Raw genomic sequence first — 20,809 nt, forward strand, 5'->3', positions numbered from 1 at the left:
AATTATTAATATAGGTGACTTTTTAAATCAATTTTGATCCATTTCCAAATATATTTATTAATTAATTTATAATTATCTCAATAATTTTAATAATAAATTATTACCCTAAATGTGTTATTAATTTTAATTATTTTAACCTAAGTTATTAATATAGGTATACATTATCACTATTTTAGTTGCTCAATATTTATGGTAAACAAATAAAGTTGACAAGAATTAGTTAGCGTTTAATGATATAGCGTTTCAAGGTAGAGTTCAAGTTTATTTTTCAAATTCATGGAAGGTGCCATATTAACAATCGTGAAAACTTCAATTATTAACCCCTATCTTTACCAAAGAATTTAGTTTTGGGCTCAGGGTTTGTTGACGGGCCAAAATTTGCTGCCAACGACTAAGGGGTCTCCCTAGTGTGAGGTCCCAATTAGACCTCACACCATTTGGGATAGGAGTCCCATCCAATTTGTGGGCCCAGCTGCCACCATGAATGTTTTATGCTCTTGGTTATCAAATGAGAAGATGATAGAGTGGGGCAAGAATGAAGTACTCGGGCAGCGAAACAAAATCAGCCTAAGATTGACAAATTGCAGAAAGAGGTGCCAACAAGTCACAGCAACGATAAGAAGAGATAAACGATGAGAGGGATTAGTGAGCTAAAACCCCATTAGACATAATAAACAGGAACATGACGAAGGTCAATTGCAAAGTAGTTCACCATAGGTTACCGACATGGAAAGGGACAAGTAAACACAGATTCGAAAGCAAAACATAAATGCAATCACTATGTATCATTACATAACATCTCACGTATATGCAAGAACACATACAAATATGGTGAAGGTACCAGACAACTAATACAACCACCATGAGTAAGCATGGGAATTAGTGCAAAAAGGTAAAAGAAAACAATCTTATTAATATTGCTACAACTTCAAATACATAACATGCAATTGGTCAATACCCAATAGTGGAACAAGGGTTGTTCATACTGTCGCCTGATGCCACAACCCTAAACCCACTACAAATCCACTCTACTAGCTACCAAGAGCTGAGTGACCCTAGCTCTCAAGCATATATCAGCTATCTATCTCTGTGTCAACTCAAGTGCTAAAAGTACCTGTAAATGGGGCTTAGGGAAACATTTATAAATATGAGGTGATTGTTCACCTACCGCGACCCTTGGCCTTCCCTCATGTCCCTTCGACTACCCCCGTGACTCTTAGGTTTGCCCACTTCTTTCTCAGGCCAAGAATGATTTTACATGCCCACATTAGTCCCAATATGATGGTGGGTGAAATTACTTTATGATGAAAGAGAGAGGGGATGGATGTAGAGGGTCATTGGAACCCTAGAATGCTTGTTTCCCATATGTTGCAATGATGCAGATGCTTGGTTCTTAAACCAACTAGTTCTCTTGCCACTATGCTTCGCTCGCATACATCAATCTTCTGGTGATGTGCCTTGGGGTTATTGAGGGGTTCTTGAAGCTTGCAAGGGACCATCCAACTTGCTGGAGGAGAACCTTAGTCAGGGAAGTTTCATGATAAACTGTAATCTTTCTGCATGGGCCAACATCTTGCTTTCTTCCTTCTAACTTTTGTGGTTGAGGAAACTTTGAGCAACTGATGAATATGTGGCTTTGTCTGGATGTGCTATGGTTGCAACCCTTTGGGATGGAAAAATTCTCCATAATCCTCATAAGCTTTGAATCATTATCTAATTATAATCCTACACGGACAAAATAATCAATTAAAACCCGTGATAAACATATGGCACTCAAAGAAAATAGATGAGATAAATTAATGAATGAAAGTTTGAGGGAAAAGAAAGTTTCCATTTTCACAAGTGTTGGTGATGGGTCATTCTTCATCACATAGCTTCCTTTTGCCTAGGATAGGGCATATAGCTCCCTCATCTTTGGGATAAGATATTGGTCTTAGAATTGTCGCGGCAACAACAAAATGCACTAGCAAAACAAAAATGGTGAGGCCAAAATGTTGTCCCTTCTAGTAGCAGGAGGTCTCTATGGGGATCAGAGTCCAAAATCTTGGTCGGAACTAATCAACACCTATTTCCTGCTCAAAACAGTGTAGCATCCCCTAAAGTTTCCTAAAAAACTCTTCAATCTAATATGATATCTCTTCATATTCGTTTGAATTCTCTTCGAAATTAGACGTGTTCTCTTACTTCCTTACTAAAATTTCCCTATTTTAAATCATCCCACACCTATTTTAATTTCTTAAATGCCCAGTCAAGATTTCCCATGAGTGAAGAGAGAAATTTGAATTGGACTAGAGTATTCAAACTGATCTCATTTTAGAAGCGTGAATTAAACACGGTGGACATAATCGCAATAAAGAAATCACATAATCGCATCTTATTGGAAGTCCCACTTCAATGGTTGATCATTCCTGCGACCTTGCAACTTGTTGGAGGAGATTCTTGAAAATTAGTTGCATAGTCACAGTAGTCGCAGGATAGGAGAGGTCGCACCAATCGTTGCCTACTTTGGGGGTGATTTTGCGACCTGGTGACTTGGGAGAGGTCGCAAAGTCTCATTCGAGGGGGGTACTATAATTTAACAAGTGCCCTGGTGCATTGATTTATCCCTCTTAGCGACACACCGTGATGACTCTGTCTTCATTCTCTTTCAGAGAGATCATGGGATGTTATAGAATTGTGTAGGTCCAGGAGGACTAGAACAGACCCAGATGGACATCCATAACACATGAAATCCTGCTGTTGTGAACGACCATGACTCGCTGTCAGTAAAATATTAGTCCCAGCAGGTACGGCAGGTACGGCAAGTAGATAGTCCCGGTGTGAAATGTGAACATATCCTAAGCCATAGTAGCATTTCATGAGGTGCTGAGGTTGATCTCGCTAATTCGTTCCTCTTCAGTTCACCTAGCACTGCTGGAATCAACGTATGAAGTGGATGAGATGGTTGTGCCTTAGTTGGGATATCAACGGGAGTATAAAAAGACTTTGCAAAGTAATAATCGCAAACTCAACTGTCTTCACTGTGACCCTTTTCGTAAATATAGAAGAAAGTCTGTGGTCTTTATGAAGCAAGTAGATCCCTGCGATAATGCGACTGGGTGGGAGTGTGACTTGCTGGAGGTCGTATGGTCACACTATAATACAATCGCACCCTTTGGATGACCATGGATTGCGATATTTTGACTCTCGAGCAGGAAATGTGACTTGCCAGATGAGTCCAAGTCAGCATTCAACTTCTGCAACAACTCCTTGGGGCCAAAACTATGGGTGGTATCTCTATTTCCTTGGCGACAATGCTTTGCAGCTTGTGTTCTTCATGCATTGATTGTGGCATCACTTTTGTGTTGTGTATGTACGTTGTTATGTGTATTTAAAATATTTATCCCTTATCACATCCCACAAAGTTAGATCAATAGTTTCTAAGCCTTCATTGATACATTGGATATATTGTGCAGGGTTATGTATGATATCATTACTCCAAAAACCCTAAATGACTTCGAATTGCCATACGAGCATTCTGATCCTCAATAGTTTGAGGCATATGTTGCATTCATGTACTTGTCTCATAAGTGTCGCCAAACTTTTGGTATGCATCGGGGATTGAGGTAGGACATCGTTTGGTGGAGGCAATCCAATGAGTCCACTTATCCCAACCATGAAACCTAAGACTAAGAAATCATAATGGTAAGCTGAGGGGCTCCGTAAATTGAAATATTTCTGTTGAACCAGCTGTGATGCCATGTTGTGATCAAACAAATATAGGCACGTCATCATGATAGCAGGGATTAACGTTGCAAAAATATATGAGACTAGATCCTTTCCAATATCCTGCATAGAAACAATACTCACATGTGATCGTAATAGTAGGGATTAATGCTGCAAAATTATATGAAACTGGAACCTTTGCCATATCTGGAACAAAAAAAATAACTAAAAAATCTGGTGATTTTGGCTAAATGGAATTATTCACATGGATTCATTATAACCACTGGTGATTGGGATTTAAAAAAAAAAATAGATGAACAGTTTATTTATCCTTCTTTGTAGTTAATTTACATTGTTTTCTAAGGTTTCAATTAAGTAGTATTCTAGGTGCTATGGAATTACTATGGTAACCCTGAATAATTCAGATTTTGTAAATAAAACTTCAAAGGATTTTTATCATGTTCTTAGTGAAATTCATCTTCGAGGATGCGGCATTACAAGATCATTTAGGGTTTACCAAGTGTGTGGGAAAATCACACCTATCTAACCTTAATGTAATTTAGAGGAAACCCTGCTCGTCAATCTCATGATATCTCTCCCTATGCAATGTCAGTAGGGCAAGATGGGGCTTGGGAGGCACGTGAGGACTCCAACGCCTTAGCAAAGAATCTACTGCCAAAAACAAATTCATCAATGCGGTATGCATTACGTAAGTGGGGGCGTCAAAAAGGGGTTCATAGGAAGGGTTGCAGGGAGAGTAACCAGTTGAAGGTCTTATCAAAAACCCTAGTAGCCTATGGTGAGTGGTGGGGCACCCAAAATTTTGAATATGCCCAAAAATTTGGGTGGTGTTGTAGCAGTTACAACAATTGGCGAACCACTGGTAGAATCTAGTATCTCTGTCAACACCCTTGTAGTAGTCCGAGTGCGAATAATAATGCAAGGGAATATTGAACATGTGTTATGGCCACCTCTTTTGTTGCCATGACCTTTGCAGATATGACTTCCCTCATGCCTCAGCTAGGTCTTGCTAGTCAGTAAACACCCAATTGAATGTTCACACATGCCGGTAGTTGACGATGATGCAAAGAATAGGGCAGAGGGCTTATTGTATTAAGAATTTTAAATGTAAGTTTCTCATGTTGCTCCACTGCCAGCGGGCCTAGACAATATCCCGTGGAGTCACTTCAAGAAATCACAGATGTTGCTTCGCTGCTAGCGAGCCTAGCCAGTACTCCAGTGGAGTCGTTGCATTACCTCTCTACACAAGAAGCCTTTCTCAATATTTTAACCTTTATTTGGTTTCATTTTCTTTTACGTGTGCATCTACACTTATTTCTGGGCGTTCATTGCGTCACAACAGATGAGGGATCCTGACTTATTTTACAAGCAAGAGAGATTGTTTCTTGTTTGACAGAAATAACGATATATCCTTATTTATGTTTGCCCTCATGCCAAGCTTCCACATCTCATTTCCATCCAGTAGGTGAAAAAGAACACAAGTCATTGAAACAATCAAGACCACGTTGGGCACTAGGTTCAGGTTATGGGTATAAGTCATTCAAACATATTAGGGTTTCTCATGAGCAATTTGTTCTTATCTTCCTTATTAATAAATTAGACTCGTAGGAGAGATCTCAAGGATGCAACTTTGATGACTAGTTCCAAGAGAGGCTACTCAACGATGTAACCATCACAACTTTACACCATCATTAGGTCTAGGGTTTCATCTCTAGGGTTAACCGGACTAGGAAACTCCCCTAGGGATTTCAAATAGGTGTGAAGAGGTCAAAGCAATGCGTTTTGAGGCTGGAGCAAGAGAAAAGGTGCTAGAAAGCTATTCATGACACCACAAGTTTGAAATCTTTAGGTTCATGAAGGCTCATGTAGCAGTGTGCAACATAGGTGAAATTTCTAGGCTAGGTCAAATGTAAGTGTGTGCCAAGTGAGAAGGAAATAGTATGATGCAATGCAGTAGACACGGCTAATGATGCAATGTAATTCTATGTCCATAAGAGATCAACTAATTGAATTAAAGGACCAATGCAATGCATATGCAGAGATTTCATGAATGCCATTAAACAACAAACAAATGCAAGGACATGAGTGCAAAAAAGAAACAAGCAGGGAACTAACTACCTATAGTAAATAAAATGGAGCATGACAAATTAATCATAAAGCAAATTCTAATCAGCCAACTAATAAGCGAAACTAAAACGTAACTAGTCTAAACCATGGATCCTAATTTAACCAAAGCATAGGTCGAGTTATGTGAAATCAAACTTCTAATGCAGCCACTGTAGCAATTCTCGACATGCCAAAACAAATATGACAACAATCAGAACTTGTGACAAGAGTTGTGCAAAAAACAAAATGCTTACCTATAACACATGCACAACATAAATAACATCTCATCCACTTACGAGGAAATGTGTCAGAGAAGATATCTCAAGGAAAACTACTACCCAATCCTGGTAAACCGAAACACCAGTGTGAAATTTATAGTCATCCAACCATAACATACATTTGTTTACATTTAACCTAAATCCAATGCAAGTAAGGCAAGATGTTGTTGGCTGGTAAAGGACTCTTCTAGAGTAATTTGATCGGCAACCCTATCATGGTGTAGAGGATGATCAGCTTGATAACCCTGAAAAGAGGGGCCTTTGTCAGGTGTAAATGAGATCCCTAAAGATTCAAACACAGAACCAAAATTTCATAAAACCTAGTTTGAAATCATTCATAGACTTCATCAAGGACATGAGGACCTGACATAACCATCAACAGAAGCTAAAGTGCGTCATCGCCTTGTCCAACCTATTAACCTTCAAATGACATGCCATTAAATATTGGTAGCTTCGTAAGATTTGTAGATAGATGTATACGGTTATCATTGGTTGTGACCGGACAACTATCAGTGAAAATATTGTGGATTGGATCCATTATCTGAATATTGATAGATTGGCAAGCTAACAAATGAGACTCTTTAGATTCCCAAGAATGAATTGAATCAACTGCAAGAGTGTCAAGCAAAGGGGAGATCAAGTGATTGGCACCTTCCCATATAGGAGATTGTAAGGTATCATTTGATTGTGTATGTTGACATACTGTATTAGCTGGGAGACAATCGAAAAGATTCGAGACAATGGCCAGAGCACTCTCTTCAGCAAACAAATTAGGATATAGAGGTTGATGTGCATCAGTTGAAAGGTGATGGAAAGATTTTCTCAGAGAGACATTGCTTGAATCAGAGGGTTTCTAAGCTGAGCTTGCATCCAACAAGATGATGATTTGAGGAGCGTGATGTGTAGAAACCCTAATTTGACTTGGTTCAAGGGTCTCATCAGGAATGTTAGAGACTAACATAACCATCAGCAGAAGTTGAAGTGCCTCAACGTCTTGAAGAGTCTCTAAATTTTTGAAACGTGGCTCAGCAAATTCAGATGGCTTCATAGGATCGACAGATAGATATGTAGGATAATCGCCAGAGGCATCAGCGAATATATTTCCAGTAAAATGAGAATCGCTGAAACCACAAGTTTGATCAAGTTAGGTATCTAATACATAAGGCTCCTCTAGGCTTGAGGGTGAAGAGGGATTAATGAGGGAACTAGCTTGAGCTGGAGAGATTCAGGGCCCTCTTCTTCACCTGCTAAGGACTGTGAGTGGTAAAGATCCAACATAAGGGGTTCAGACTATGTATCCCTTGACTGTGAAACCTCACCCCATGCACATGATTGCAATCAATGCGAGCAAGATAAAGATATGAATGATCTAAAGGAACCATCAGTGAAGTAGACTCATGGACTAAATCACGGTAGAAAGGATGCACAGCGTTAGATGAATCAACACCGTTCGGATTTGGACTCACATCTTGCCCATTTATGTTCGCTAAAGAGAAAGATTGATTTACAGGCATGATGTGTTCTGTGGATTTGATAAGACAGTCAATGTTACTTGAGACAAGACCAAAGCCATCATGCATAGGTGACTCAAATCCTGAGATATAGTGTGACGTATGTTGAATGGACTGTTGGCATTATGATTCAAGTGTTGTCCTTGATGGCAACTCACTCAGAGGATGGTACAGGTGCTCAGAGGTTGGTACAGGTGATGGCAACTTAATCAGAAGACAGATCTTAGTACAGCATGCCAAGGAAGTTCATATACGCATGTTCGTTAAGCCCAAGTCGCGTGTACACGCTAGTTGGATTCAGAAAAAGCGCGTGTATGTGGAAAAGTATCTTTGGTCCATGGTGGTTAGTCCTTGGAAGTTGTGCCTATGATTTCGGACCATTGTGTCTCGACGGGCGTGTCGATCCCTAGTTTTGAAGTTGATGGTATTGTGTTACTATGGTTTTGGCTCTTGGTATTGAGCTAGGCCTAAGACTATATAAGGAGAAGAAGATCATTAGGCAAAATTATCTTTTCGACAAGGCTTGAATATCTAAGAGAGAAAGAGATCTGATATGCAGGTTCTGGGTTGCTTGATCTAAGCCAAGGAAAGATCACATCGGTTGATGGAAGACTAGATCTAAGGATAGATCGGGATCTAATGGTTTGAAATGCACTATCATGATATGGTTGATTATGCGTATTTCTAGATCTGCATATTGTCGCAATGTTATGTTCTGGGTCTAACTAATGTCTGGTACAGCTGCAAATTGAGAAAGTTTATTTTTAGATCTGTACGCATATTGGTTTCGGTAAAAGCGCGTGTATACGCGGGTTTTGCTCATTGAAGTAGCGTATATCTTTTGAAGCTTGATTTTGGGTTTACAGTGGGGTCTGACTGTTATTGCAGAGTTCTGTAGTCTGCTCTGTGTTCTGGTAACTGGTGATTGACAGGGTTCAGTGGTTCAGTGATTCAAAGTTTGGTTGTTTTATGCTTCAATGATCTATTGTGGAAATTGAATGAATTGTGGTCTTCAGATTGTAATGTTGTGCTTCAGGAATATCCAAGTCTGAAAATGTATGAAAAGTGATACCTGAAAGAAAGAAGATTGTAGGACAGCACCTACGTACTAGTATCTTGGCTAGTACAAGAGCAAAGGGGGTTGGAGCTCCCTTCCAAGGAAGTTTGGAGAACGAGAGAAGGTTGTAGCCTTCTGCAGGTTGTAGCCTGCGTACTGGTATAAGGCTGCACCAGTACAAAAGATTGTAAACTGAAGTTTCATATTAAAGAAAGATAGAGACAACTTGCAGCAGGTGGTTTTCACCCACATTGGGTTTCCACCTTATATCTTGGTGTTCATGTGTGTGGCTTTTGATCTGTTCTGTTATACTGCACATGTTTACTGTTAATGTGGTGAATAATGTCCTGATGCACTTAACTGAAGAATAAGCTAACTAAATTGTGAGTTTTCTTCTTATACGCTGTTTTACTTAGTCACAGTAGCGTGTACACGCTGGTTCACTTAACTGAAGTAGCGTATATGTTTCTGAGCATTGAAAAAGTTTGATTGATCTGATAATACTGATTCACCCCCCCTCTCAGTATTATTTCCAACAATTGGTATCAGAGCAATTCCTTCAGAGAAGCTTGATCGCTTGAAGGTAGATCATTCATCATGAGCAACTACGAGAAAGAAGCATCAATCAGGCCACCGGTTTTTTATGGAACAAATTTCAATTATTGGAAGGTAAGAGTTACTGCATATCTTCAATCTCTTGGTACAGAAGTTTGGAACATTGTAGAAACAGGCTATGCTTTTCCTTCAGCTACTCCTACAGATCCAGCTGAGAAAAAGGCATATGAAACAAATGCAAAAGCAGTCAGTACTCTATTAGGAAGTATATCCCAAACAGAATTCATGAAGGTCATGCACTTCAAATCAGCAAAAGAGATATGGGACAAAATGATCACTAGCTATGAAGGAGATGAACAGGTAAAGCAAGCTAAACTTCAAACTCTCAGGATTCAATATGAGACTCTCAAGATGTATAATGATGAAAGTGTGGCTAATTATTTTCTTCGGGTAGATGAGATTGTTAATTGTATGAAAAATTTGGGTGAAGAAATAAAAGAGACTATAGTAGTTCAAAAGATTCTAAGATCATTATCCCCCAAGTTTGAATCTAAAGTATCTGTAATAGAAGAAAAGGAAAATCTCAAAGTTCTCACTATGTCTCAGCTACATGGAATTCTAACTGCTTATGAAATGAGAAAGGGAGGTCCATCAGACAAAGGGAAGCTGCTTTTAAGGCATCAGGAAAAGAAGATTACTATGAAGCAAGCCATGTTCCAGAAGAAGAGGAAGAAGAATCAAATTTTGTCAGAAATCTTCAAAGGGGTGCTGGAAGGTTCAGAGGTAAGCTACCTTTCAAATGCTTTGCTTGTGGAAGAGTAGGTCATTATGCTGCAAAATGTCCTTATAAGGATAAAGGAAAAGAACCTGCTAGATGGAACAAGAAACAAAGTGCAAATAAGAAAAGCTACTACACCCATGAAGATAGTGATGGCTTATCAAAAAGTGATGAAGATGAACAAGGTAATAAATATAAGCTGTTAATGGCATTTGAAGATGATGATTATGAGGATGCTGTAGATGTGGATAATCTCTATAATGAAATTACTAGACTCAAGAGATGCATAGAAGAAAAGAGTGTGATCATTGATACTTTGCAATTTCAAATTGATGAAAAGGAAAAACATCTTGAAAAACTAGAAGGTGAAATTGTTGGTCTCAGAAAAGAAATTGAGAAAACAAAAGCTATTAATCTTAAGTTTGTCAAAGGATCTGAAACATTGGATGAGATTATCAATGTGCAGCGGTCTCCTCTAAACAAGACAGGTTTGGGCTATAATGGAGAAACCTCTCAAGCATCCACCTCAAAAAGTTATCTTGATGCAGCAAGAAGAAATGAGCAGAAGAACAATGAAGATAATCAGGTAAAGCAAGGACGAATTACAAACAGAAACTATCAGGGACAATCCTTCTTAAGGGTGAACAAAAGCTACAACCAACCACAGGTAAAATCTTCTCAGTTTGGCACAAGAATAGATGAAAATAGAAATTACAATCAGTTGGCTGGTAGATTCAATAACCGCAGAAGCTTCTTCAATGGACAATGCTTTTCTTGCCATAACTTTGGTCACAAAGCAGCTCAATGTGTTGCATATAAAACAATCATGACTAGGGAAGCTCAAAAACAAAGAAGTATGACAGGGATTACAAAGAGGACCTATAACAACTTTTCGGTTCTTGAAAATGAAGTTGAATGTTCTATTTGCAATAATTTTGGTCATAAAGAATCTGAATGCAGGAGCAGGTTTCAGGAGAAAAAGGAACAAGCCACGAGAACCAAAAAATGGAGAATAAAGGAACCTCAGACAGAAAGATGTGGGATAGCTTTTTATGCAGAAGGACAGGAAAATCTATGGTACATTGACAGTGGATGTTCGAAACATATGACAGGTGATAAAGAAAAACTTGAATCTTATTCTACTTTAGAAAAGGGAAAGAAAGTTTCTTTTGGAAATGATACTCCTGCAACTATAAAAGGAAAAGGTATTGCTCCTTTGAAAGAAAAGGTCAAGGCTGGAAATGTTTTGTATGTTGATGGATTGAAGCATAATCTACTAAGTGTCAGCCAGATGTGTGATCAAAAAACCGAGGTTATTTTCAGATCGAATGGATGTCTTGTTCGTGATCTTGATACAGGTAAAACAGTTCTCAAAGGCAAAAGAACTCCAAATAATCTGTACATATTTGAAGAAGGACAACAACAATGCTATCTTAGCAAGGATGAAGAGCACTGGTTATGGCATCGAAGGTTGGGACATCTAAGCTTCTCACAAATAAGAAAAGCATGCAAATATCAGGCAGTTCGCGATCTTCCAGATATCAAAATTCCAGACAACACCATATGCAAATCTTGTCAGTTTGGAAAGCAAACCAGAACTAACTTTCCAGAGAAGGAAGGATCAGCTAGCTTGCCTCTTGAGCTAGTCCATACAGATGTATGTGGTCCATTTAGGAAAAGGACACCTTGAGGAGAAGAATATCTGATATTATTCATTGATGATTTCTCAAGGTTTGTTTGGTTAGGGCTTATGAAGCACAAAGATGAAGCATTCGAAAAATTCAAATCCTTCAAAGCATTGGCTGAAAATGAATCAGGACACAAAATTAAGTGCCTCAGATCTGACAGAGGTGGGGAGTTCACATCAAATGAATTTTTCGATTTCTGCGATGAACATGGGATAAGAAGAGAATTCTCTACAGCTAGAACTCCTCAGCAAAATGGGGTTGTGGAAAGAATGAACAGAACTATCCAACAAATGGCTCGTGCTATGCTCGATGAATCAGGTACTCCTGCAACCTTCTGGGGTGAAGCTGCACATGCTGCTGTTATCATTCTTAACAAAACAAATGTCCGAGTAAACAGCACTCAAACACCTCATGAGCTTTGGAGTGGTAAAACTCCTTCCGTGAAGCATTTCAAAATCTTTGGGAGCAAATGTTATATTAAGAATACTGATGAGCAACTTGGCAAACTTGAACCTAGAGCAGATGAGGGCATTCTTCTTGGTTATTCTCCACATAGCAAAGCATACAAGTGCTACAATAAAAGACTTGGCAGAATTGTTGACAGTATTGATATAGTGGTTGATGAGAAGGGATATATTCCTAGGCAAGTTCATCATGAAGACATTGAAGAAGATGAAGGTTACTCTCAAAGGCGAAATGATGAAGAAGAAGAACCTCAAGAAGAAGAAGAGTCTCAAGAAGAACCAGAGGAGCAGACAAGAATAGAAGAGAAGACTCCATCCAGATATGTCCAAAAGAATCATCCAGAAACTCAGATTGTGGGGCAGAAAGAAGCAGGAGTACAAACAAGAAGGACACTTGCAGAAGCTTCAAGCTACTTGGCACTACTCTCCTCCATTGAACCACAAAATGTGAAAGAGGCATGCAAAGATGAATGTTGGGTCAAAGCAATGGATGAAGAACTTGAGCAAATCGAAAAGAACAACACTTGGGAATTAGTTCCTGGACCAAAAGATAAGAATGTAATAGGAACAAAATGGGTCTTCAAGAATAAATTAAATGAAAATGGAGAAGTAATTAGAAACAAGGCCAGACTTGTTTGTAAAGGGTATGCACAGCAAGAAGGAATAGATTTTGAAGAGACCTTTGCTCCTGTGGCAAGACTAGAGGCCATCCGAATGTTCCTTGCTCTCTCAAGCTTTCAAAACTTCAAGGTATTTCAAATGGACGTGAAATCAGCCTTCCTGAATGGAGACTTAGAAGAAGAAGTATATATTGAGCAGCCAGATGGTTTCATTCTTGGGAATGACCCAAACCTTGTATGCAGATTGAAAAAGGCACTCTATGGACTCAAACAAGCTCCAAGGGCTTGGTACTATCGTTTGGACAAATATCTTCACCAACAAGGCTTTTCAAAAGGATCAGCAGATAGCAATCTCTATATAAAAGTTGAAAATAACAAATTGCTAATTCTTGTTGTTTATGTAGATGATATTATTTTTGGCAGCAATGAAGAGACTATGAGTCAAAACTTTGCCTTGGTTATGCAGAAAGAATTCGAAATGTCACTTCTTGGAGAATTGACATATTTTCTTGGATTGCAAATCCAACAAAATGAAGGAGGTATCTTCTTGTCTCAAACCAAATACCTCAAGCAGATCTTGAAGAAGTATGGCATGGAAGAGTCAAAGCCAGTATGTACACCCATGGTTACAGGATGCAGCCTCAGTGCAAATGATGAATCAGCAGCAGTTCACCAACCCACTTATAGATCCATGATTGGGAGTTTGCTTTATTTGACAGGTACTCGACCAGATATTACACATGCAGTAGGAATGGTTGGAAGATTTCAAGCCAACCCAAAGGAAACTCATCTTCAGGCAGTCAAAAGAATCTTCAAATATCTTCAAGGGACCCAAAACTATGGCTTATGGTATCCTAGAAATACAGATCTCACTCTTCATGCTTACACAGATGCAGATTGGGCTGGAAGTGTGGATGATAGGAAAAGCACAAGTGGAGGTGCTTTCTTCATGGGTTCCAGATTAGTATCTTGGTTCAGCAAGAAACAAAGTTCGATTGCCTTATCTACAGCTGAAGCAGAATATGTGGCTGCAGCATCTTGTTGCACACAACTTCTTTGGATGATGCAGACCTTGCAGGACTTTCAAATCACTTGCACTCCACCTGTCTCTATCTTATGTGATAATACAAGTGCAATCAGCATTTCAAAGAATCCAGTCATGCACTCAAAGACCAAGCACATACCAATCAAGTACCATTTTCTTCGGGAACAAGTGCTTGAGCAGAAGGTCAAGTTGGAGTATGTTCCTTCTAAGGAGCAAGTTGCTGATATTCTCACAAAACCACTGCCCAGGGAAACTTTTGAATATCTCAGACAAAAGCTGGGAGTAGTTGATGCTTCATCCTGTTGTTGAAGTTTGTTTGTTCTACAGAAAAGTTTGTATACGCAGGTTACGGAAGGGATATGCGCGTATATACGCGGATTCATGATGGGTAAGTCGCGTGTATGTTGGACGCTTGTTGCAGAAAGTATATCCGCGTACATACGCTGTTTTATACAGGAGAAATCGCGTATATGAAGTTCTGAACAGCAAGGGAAAACTCTGGAGTTCTGAACAGCAATGGGAATGTCAGAATTCTTCAGGCACAGTTTCAGGGAGTGCAACAGGCACAGGTTCAGGGGGAGCAGCTTAAAAGTCTCATAAAGCATTGTTGGCATTCAGATGTTTTGGTTGTTGGTTTCAGGAGAAGGAGCTCAGAAAGAAATCCTGGTTGCTGATCTAACAAGATGTTTATCAGATGCTGCTGGTGCCTTTCCTAAGTCTTGGTCTAGATCTGTTGTCTCTATGTCATGTATCTCTCTTGTCATATCTCTTTTATGGTGTCAAGGTCATGTAACGGCCTATGTTGGTTTCCCCACTATGCCTGGGATGAATGCTGTAATATAATTGGTTGTTTCTGATATGTCCCCTCTTGGTAGGGAGTATGGATGTATGTATTGAGTCTTTTGGTGATAGGACGGTCCCTTATGGTGTATAAGTCTTGGTTCTTGTTGAAGAACATCTTTTGCAGATCTGGCCTACTGTCAGGGGGAACACGAGTCAGCACAGCCAAGCAGAGGTATCAGCATGTCCTCAGGGGGAGCACAGCCCTTTGCCCTTGATGTCAAAGGGGGAGAGTGACTTGGTGTGGTGGTTGCCATCAAGTCCAAAGGGGGAGATTGTTGGCATTATGATTCAAGTGTTGTCCTTGATGGCAACTCACTCAGAGGATGGTACAGGTGCTCAGAGGTTGGTACAGGTGATGGCAACTTAATCAGAAGACAGATCTTAGTACAGCATGCCAAGGAAGTTCATATACGCATGTTCGTTAAGCCCAAGTCGCGTGTACACGCTAGTTGGATTCAGAAAAAGCGCGTGTATGTGGAAAAGTATCTTTGGTCCATGGTGGTTAGTCCTTGGAAGTTGTGCCTATGATTTCGGACCATTGTGTCTCGACGGGCGTGTCGATCCCTAGTTTTGAAGTTGATGGTATTGTGTTACTATGGTTTTGGCTCTTGGTATTGAGCTAGGCCTAAGACTATATAAGGAGAAGAAGATCATTAGGCAAAATTATCTTTTCGACAAGGCTTGAATATCTAAGAGAGAAAGAGATCTGATATGCAGGTTCTGGGTTGCTTGATCTAAGCCAAGGAAAGATCACATCGGTTGATGGAAGACTAGATCTAAGGATAGATCGGGATCTAATGGTTTGAAATGCACTATCATGATATGGTTGATTATGCGTATTTCTAGATCTGCATATTGTCGCAATGTTATGTTCTGGGTCTAACTAATGTCTGGTACAGCTGCAAATTGAGAAAGTTTATTTTTAGATCTGTACGCATATTGGTTTTGGTAAAAGCGCGTGTATACGCGGGTTTTGCTCATTGAAGTAGCGTATATCTTTTGAAGCTTGATTTTGGGTTTACAGTGGGGTCTGACTGTTATTGCAGAGTTCTGTAGTCTGCTCTGTGTTCTGGTAACTGGTGATTGACAGGGTTCAGTGGTTCAGTGATTCAAAGTTTGGTTGTTTTATGCTTCAATGATCTATTGTGGAAATTGAATGAATTGTGGTCTTCAGATTGTAATGTTGTGCTTCAGGAATATCCAAGTCTGAAAATGTATGAAAAGTGATACCTGAAAGAAAGAAGATTGTAGGACAGCACCTACGTACTAGTATCTTGGCTAGTACAAGAGCAAAGGGGGTTGGAGCTCCCTTCCAAGGAAGTTTGGAGAACGAGAGAAGGTTGTAGCCTTCTGCAAGTTGTAGCCTGCGTACTGGTATAAGGCTGCACCAGTACAAAAGATTGTAAACTGAAGTTTCATATTAAAGAAAGATAGAGACAACTTGCAGCAGGTGGTTTTCACCCACATTGGGTTTCCACCTTATATCTTGGTGTTCATGTGTGTGGCTTTTGATCTGTTCTGTTATACTGCACATGTTTACTGTTAATGTGGTGAATAATGTCCTAATGCACTTAACTGAAGAATAAGCTAACTAAATTGTGAGTTTTCTTCTTATACGCTGTTTTACTTAGTCACAGTAGCGTGTACACGCTGGTTCACTTAACTGAAGTAGCGTATATGTTTCTGAGCATTGAAAAAGTTTGATTGATCTGATAATACTGATTCACCCCCCCTCTCAGTATTATTTCCAACATGGACTCGATCGGAAGAGATGTTATGTGATTTTCATATTCAAGACCAAAAGAATGTATGAGGGATTTAGAGGCAAGACCATCAAATCTATTTACCAGAAAGCATTGTTCATCGTTTGCACCATTTATGGCCACAATATTATTATGTAACAAGTCAAGAGGAGGATGAGAAATCCCACAAATAGTAATCTCTTCCTCGGGGGTTTGAGGTTGTTCCAGATTCAAAGAGATAGGAAAAACAAAATTACAAGAAGAATCTGGACACTTTGTAATCTGCAAATTATGATGATACTCATGCGAAATAGGACTTGTTTCTAATTGAAAATGTTGTAAAGAAATGAGAACCAATCGTTGAAAATTTATATTCAAATACACCCAGTCGACATCACTTTTAGGAAATTCAAAGCAAATATGCACATATCTGAAAGAAAAATCCTCTAAAGATTCCTCAAGTTTCATCCTAAGCTCATTTATCCTCTTTAACACATCTTGAAAATCATACCTGTCAAATTCTTGTTGGAGCTTACCGACGAGTTTCTCGAACAAATTAATGGACGCTGCTGGCAATGTGTGGGACCATTTCTTGGCGTGATCTTCAAGGGTGAGGGCGAAAAACACACAAGCAAATTCTTCATCGTCGATCTCGAAAGTTTCACAAAACTTGAGGAAATCAAAAATGTGCTCAATCAAAGGTGTTCCATCCTCACCATCGAACTTTAATAGAGACAAGTAATAGAGTTGCTCTTGGGGGATGGAAAACTGAAAAATAGACAAACCAAATAAACACCCCGGGAGCAGGATTCTAGATGGAGCCATTAACAGATATGAGACTAAATTGCAGGCTCCAAGGGCTCAGCTTGTCATCTGGCCCTCCTTCTAGTGCCAATTTGTTGACGAGCCAAAATGTGCCGCCAACTACTAAGGGGTCTCCCCCGTGTGAGGTCCCAATTAGACCTCACACCATTTGGGATAGGATCCCCATCCGATATGTGGGCCTAACTACCACCATGAATTTTTTTTGCTCTTGGTTATCAAATGAGAAGATGACAGGGTGGAGCAAGAAAGAAGTGCTCGGGTAGTGAAACAAAATCAGCAAAAAGATTGACAAATTGCAGAAAGAGATGCCAACAAGTCACAGCAACGATAAGAAGAGATAAACGATGAGAGGGATTAGTGAGCTAAAACCCCATTAGACATAATAAACAAGAACATATCGGAGGTCAATTGCAAAGTAGTTTGCCATAGGTTATCGACATGGAAAGGGACAAGTAAACACATATTCGAAAGTGAAACATAAATGAAATCCTTATGTATTAGTACATAACATCTCACATATATGCAAGCACACATACAAATATGGTGAACGTACCAAACAATTAATACAACCACCATGAGTAAGCATTGGGATCAGTGCAAAAAGGTAAAAGAAAACAATCTTATTAATATTGTTAAAACTTCAAATACATATCATGCAATTGGTTAATACCCAATAGTGGAACATGGGTTGTTCATACCATCGCCCGATGCCACAACCCTAAACCCACCACAGATCCACTCTACTAGCTACCAAGAGCTGAGTGACCCTAGCTCTCAAGCATACATCAGTGATCTATCTCTATGTCAACTCAAGTGCTAAAAGTACCTGTAAATGGGGCTTAGGGAAACATTTATAGGGAGGAGGTGACTGTTCACCTACCACAACCCTTGGCCTTCCCTCGTGTCCCTTCGGCTACCCCCATGAATCTTGGGTTTACCCACTTCTTTTCAAGCCAAGAATGATTTTACATGCCCACATTAGTCCCAATATGATGGTGGGTAAAATTACTTTATGATGAAAGAGATAGGGGAGGGTTGTACAGGGTCATTGGAACCCTTCAATGCTTGTTTCCCATATGTCACAATGATGCAAATGCTTGGTTCTTGAACCGGCTAGTTCTCTTGCCACTATGCTTGGCTCGCATACATCAATATTCTGGTGATGTGCCTTGGGGTTATTGAGGGATTCGTGAAGCTCACAAGGGACTATCCATCTTGCTGGAGGAGAACCTTAGCCAGGGAAGCTTCATGATAAACTGTAATCTTTCTACATGGGCCAACATCTTGCTTTCTTCCTTATAACTTTTGTGGTTGAGGCAACTTTGAGCAACCGACGAGCGTGTGGCTTTGTCTGGATGTGCTATGGTCGCAACCCTATGGGATGGAAAAATGCTCCATAACCTCATAATCTTTTAATCATTCTCCAATTATAATCTTGCACGAACATAATCTTCAATTAAAACCCATGATAAACATATGGCGGTCAAAGAAAATAAATGAGATAAATTAATGAATGAACAGTTTGAGGGGAAAGAAAGAGTCCATTTTTGCAAGTGTTGGTGATGGGTCATTCTTCATCGAATAACTTCTTTTGCCTAGGATAGGGCATATAGCTCCCTCATCTTTGGGATAGGATATTGGTCTTAGAATTGTCGCAGCAACAACAAAATGCACTAGCAAAACAACAACAATGAGACCAAAATGTTGCCCCTTTTGGTAGCAGGAGGTCTCTATGGGGATCAGAGTCCAAAATCTTGGACGGAACTAATCAACCCATGTTTCCTGCTCAAAACAGTGTAGCATCACCTAAAGTTTCCTCAAAAACTCTTCAATCCAATATGATATCTCTTCATATTCGTTTGAATTCTATTCGAAATTAGACGCATTCTCTTACTACCTAACTGAAATTTCCCTATTTTAAATCATCCCACACCTATTTGAATTTCTTAAATGCCCAGTCAAGATTTCCCATGAACAAAGAGATAAAATTCGAATTGGCATAGAGCATTCAAACTGATCTTATTTTAGAAGTGTGACTTAAACATGGTGGACAGAATCACGATCAAGAAATCGCATAATCACATCTTGTTGGAAGTCGGACTTCGATGGTTGGTCATGCTTGCGACCTTGTGACTTGTTGGAGGAGATTCTTGAAAATCGGTCATGTAGTTGCAGCAGACGCAAGACAGGAGAGGTTGGGCCAATCTCTGCCTGCTTTAGGGGTGATTTTGTGACCTCGCGACTCGGGAGAGGTCACAAAGTCGCATTCGAAGGGGGTACTGTGATTCAAAGAGTGCCCTGGTGCATTGATTTATCCCTCTTAGCGCAACACCATGATGGCTCTGCCTTCATTCCCTTTCAGAGAGATCATGGGATGTTGTGGAGCTGTGTAGGTTCGAGAGGATTGGAACAAGGCCAAATGGACATCCATAACGCGTCAAATCTTGTTGTTGTGAACCACCATGACTCGGTGTCAGTAAAATATTATTCCCAGGAGGTACAACAGGTAGATAGTCTCGTTGTGAAATGTGAACATATCATAAGCCACAGTAGCACTTCATGAGGTACCTGGGTCGATCTCGCTAATTCGTTCCTCTTCAGTTCACTTGAGGCTATTGGAATCGACGTATGAAGTGGATGAGATGGTTGTGCCTTAGTTGGGCTATCAACAGGTCCGAGTATAAAAAGACTTCACAAAATAATAATCACAAACTCAAATGTATTTACCACAACCCTTTTCGTAAAAATAAAAGAAAGTCAGTGGTCTTTATGAAGCAAGTAGATCCCTGCGATAATGTGACTGGGTGGGAGTGTGACTTGCTAGAGGTCGCATGGTCGCACTGTAATACAATCGCACCCTTTGGCTAACCATGGATTGTGATATTGTGACTCTCGAGCAGGAAATGCGACTGGCAAGATGAGTCCAAGTCAGCATTCAACTTCTGCAACAGCTCCTTGGGGCCAAAACTATGGGTGGTATCTCTATTTCCTTGGTGGAAATGCTTTGTAGCTCGTGTTCTTCATGCACTGATTGTGGCATCACTTTTTTGTTGTGTGCGTATGTTGTTATGTGTATTTAAAAGATATATCCCTTATCACATCCCACAAAATTATATCAATAGTTTACAGGCCTTCATTGACGGATTGGATATATTGTGCAGGGTTATGTATGATATTATTGCTCCAAAAACCATTAATGAGTTGGAATTTCCATACGAGCGTTCTGATCCTCAATAGTTTGAGGCATCTAATGCGTTCATGTACCCGTCTCCTAAGTGTCACCAAACTTTTGGTATGCATCGTGGATTGAGGTAGGACATCATTTGATGGAGGCAATCCAATGATTCCACTTATCCCAACTATGAAACCTAAGACTAAGAAATCATAATGGTAAGCTGAGGGGCTCCATAAATTGAAATCTTTATGCTGAGCCAACTATGATTCCACACTATGATCAAATCAATACAGGCACGTCATCATGATAGTAAGGATTAATGATGAAAAAATATATGAGACTCGAGCCTTTCCTATATCCTGCACAAAAACAATACTCACATGTGATCGTAATAGA

This window comes from Pinus tabuliformis, chromosome Q (genome assembly GCF_031772625.1).
Source record: "Pinus tabuliformis cultivar Carrire ecotype Pingquan chromosome Q, CPIR1, whole genome shotgun sequence".
Taxonomy (NCBI): Eukaryota; Viridiplantae; Streptophyta; class Pinopsida; order Pinales; family Pinaceae; genus Pinus; species Pinus tabuliformis.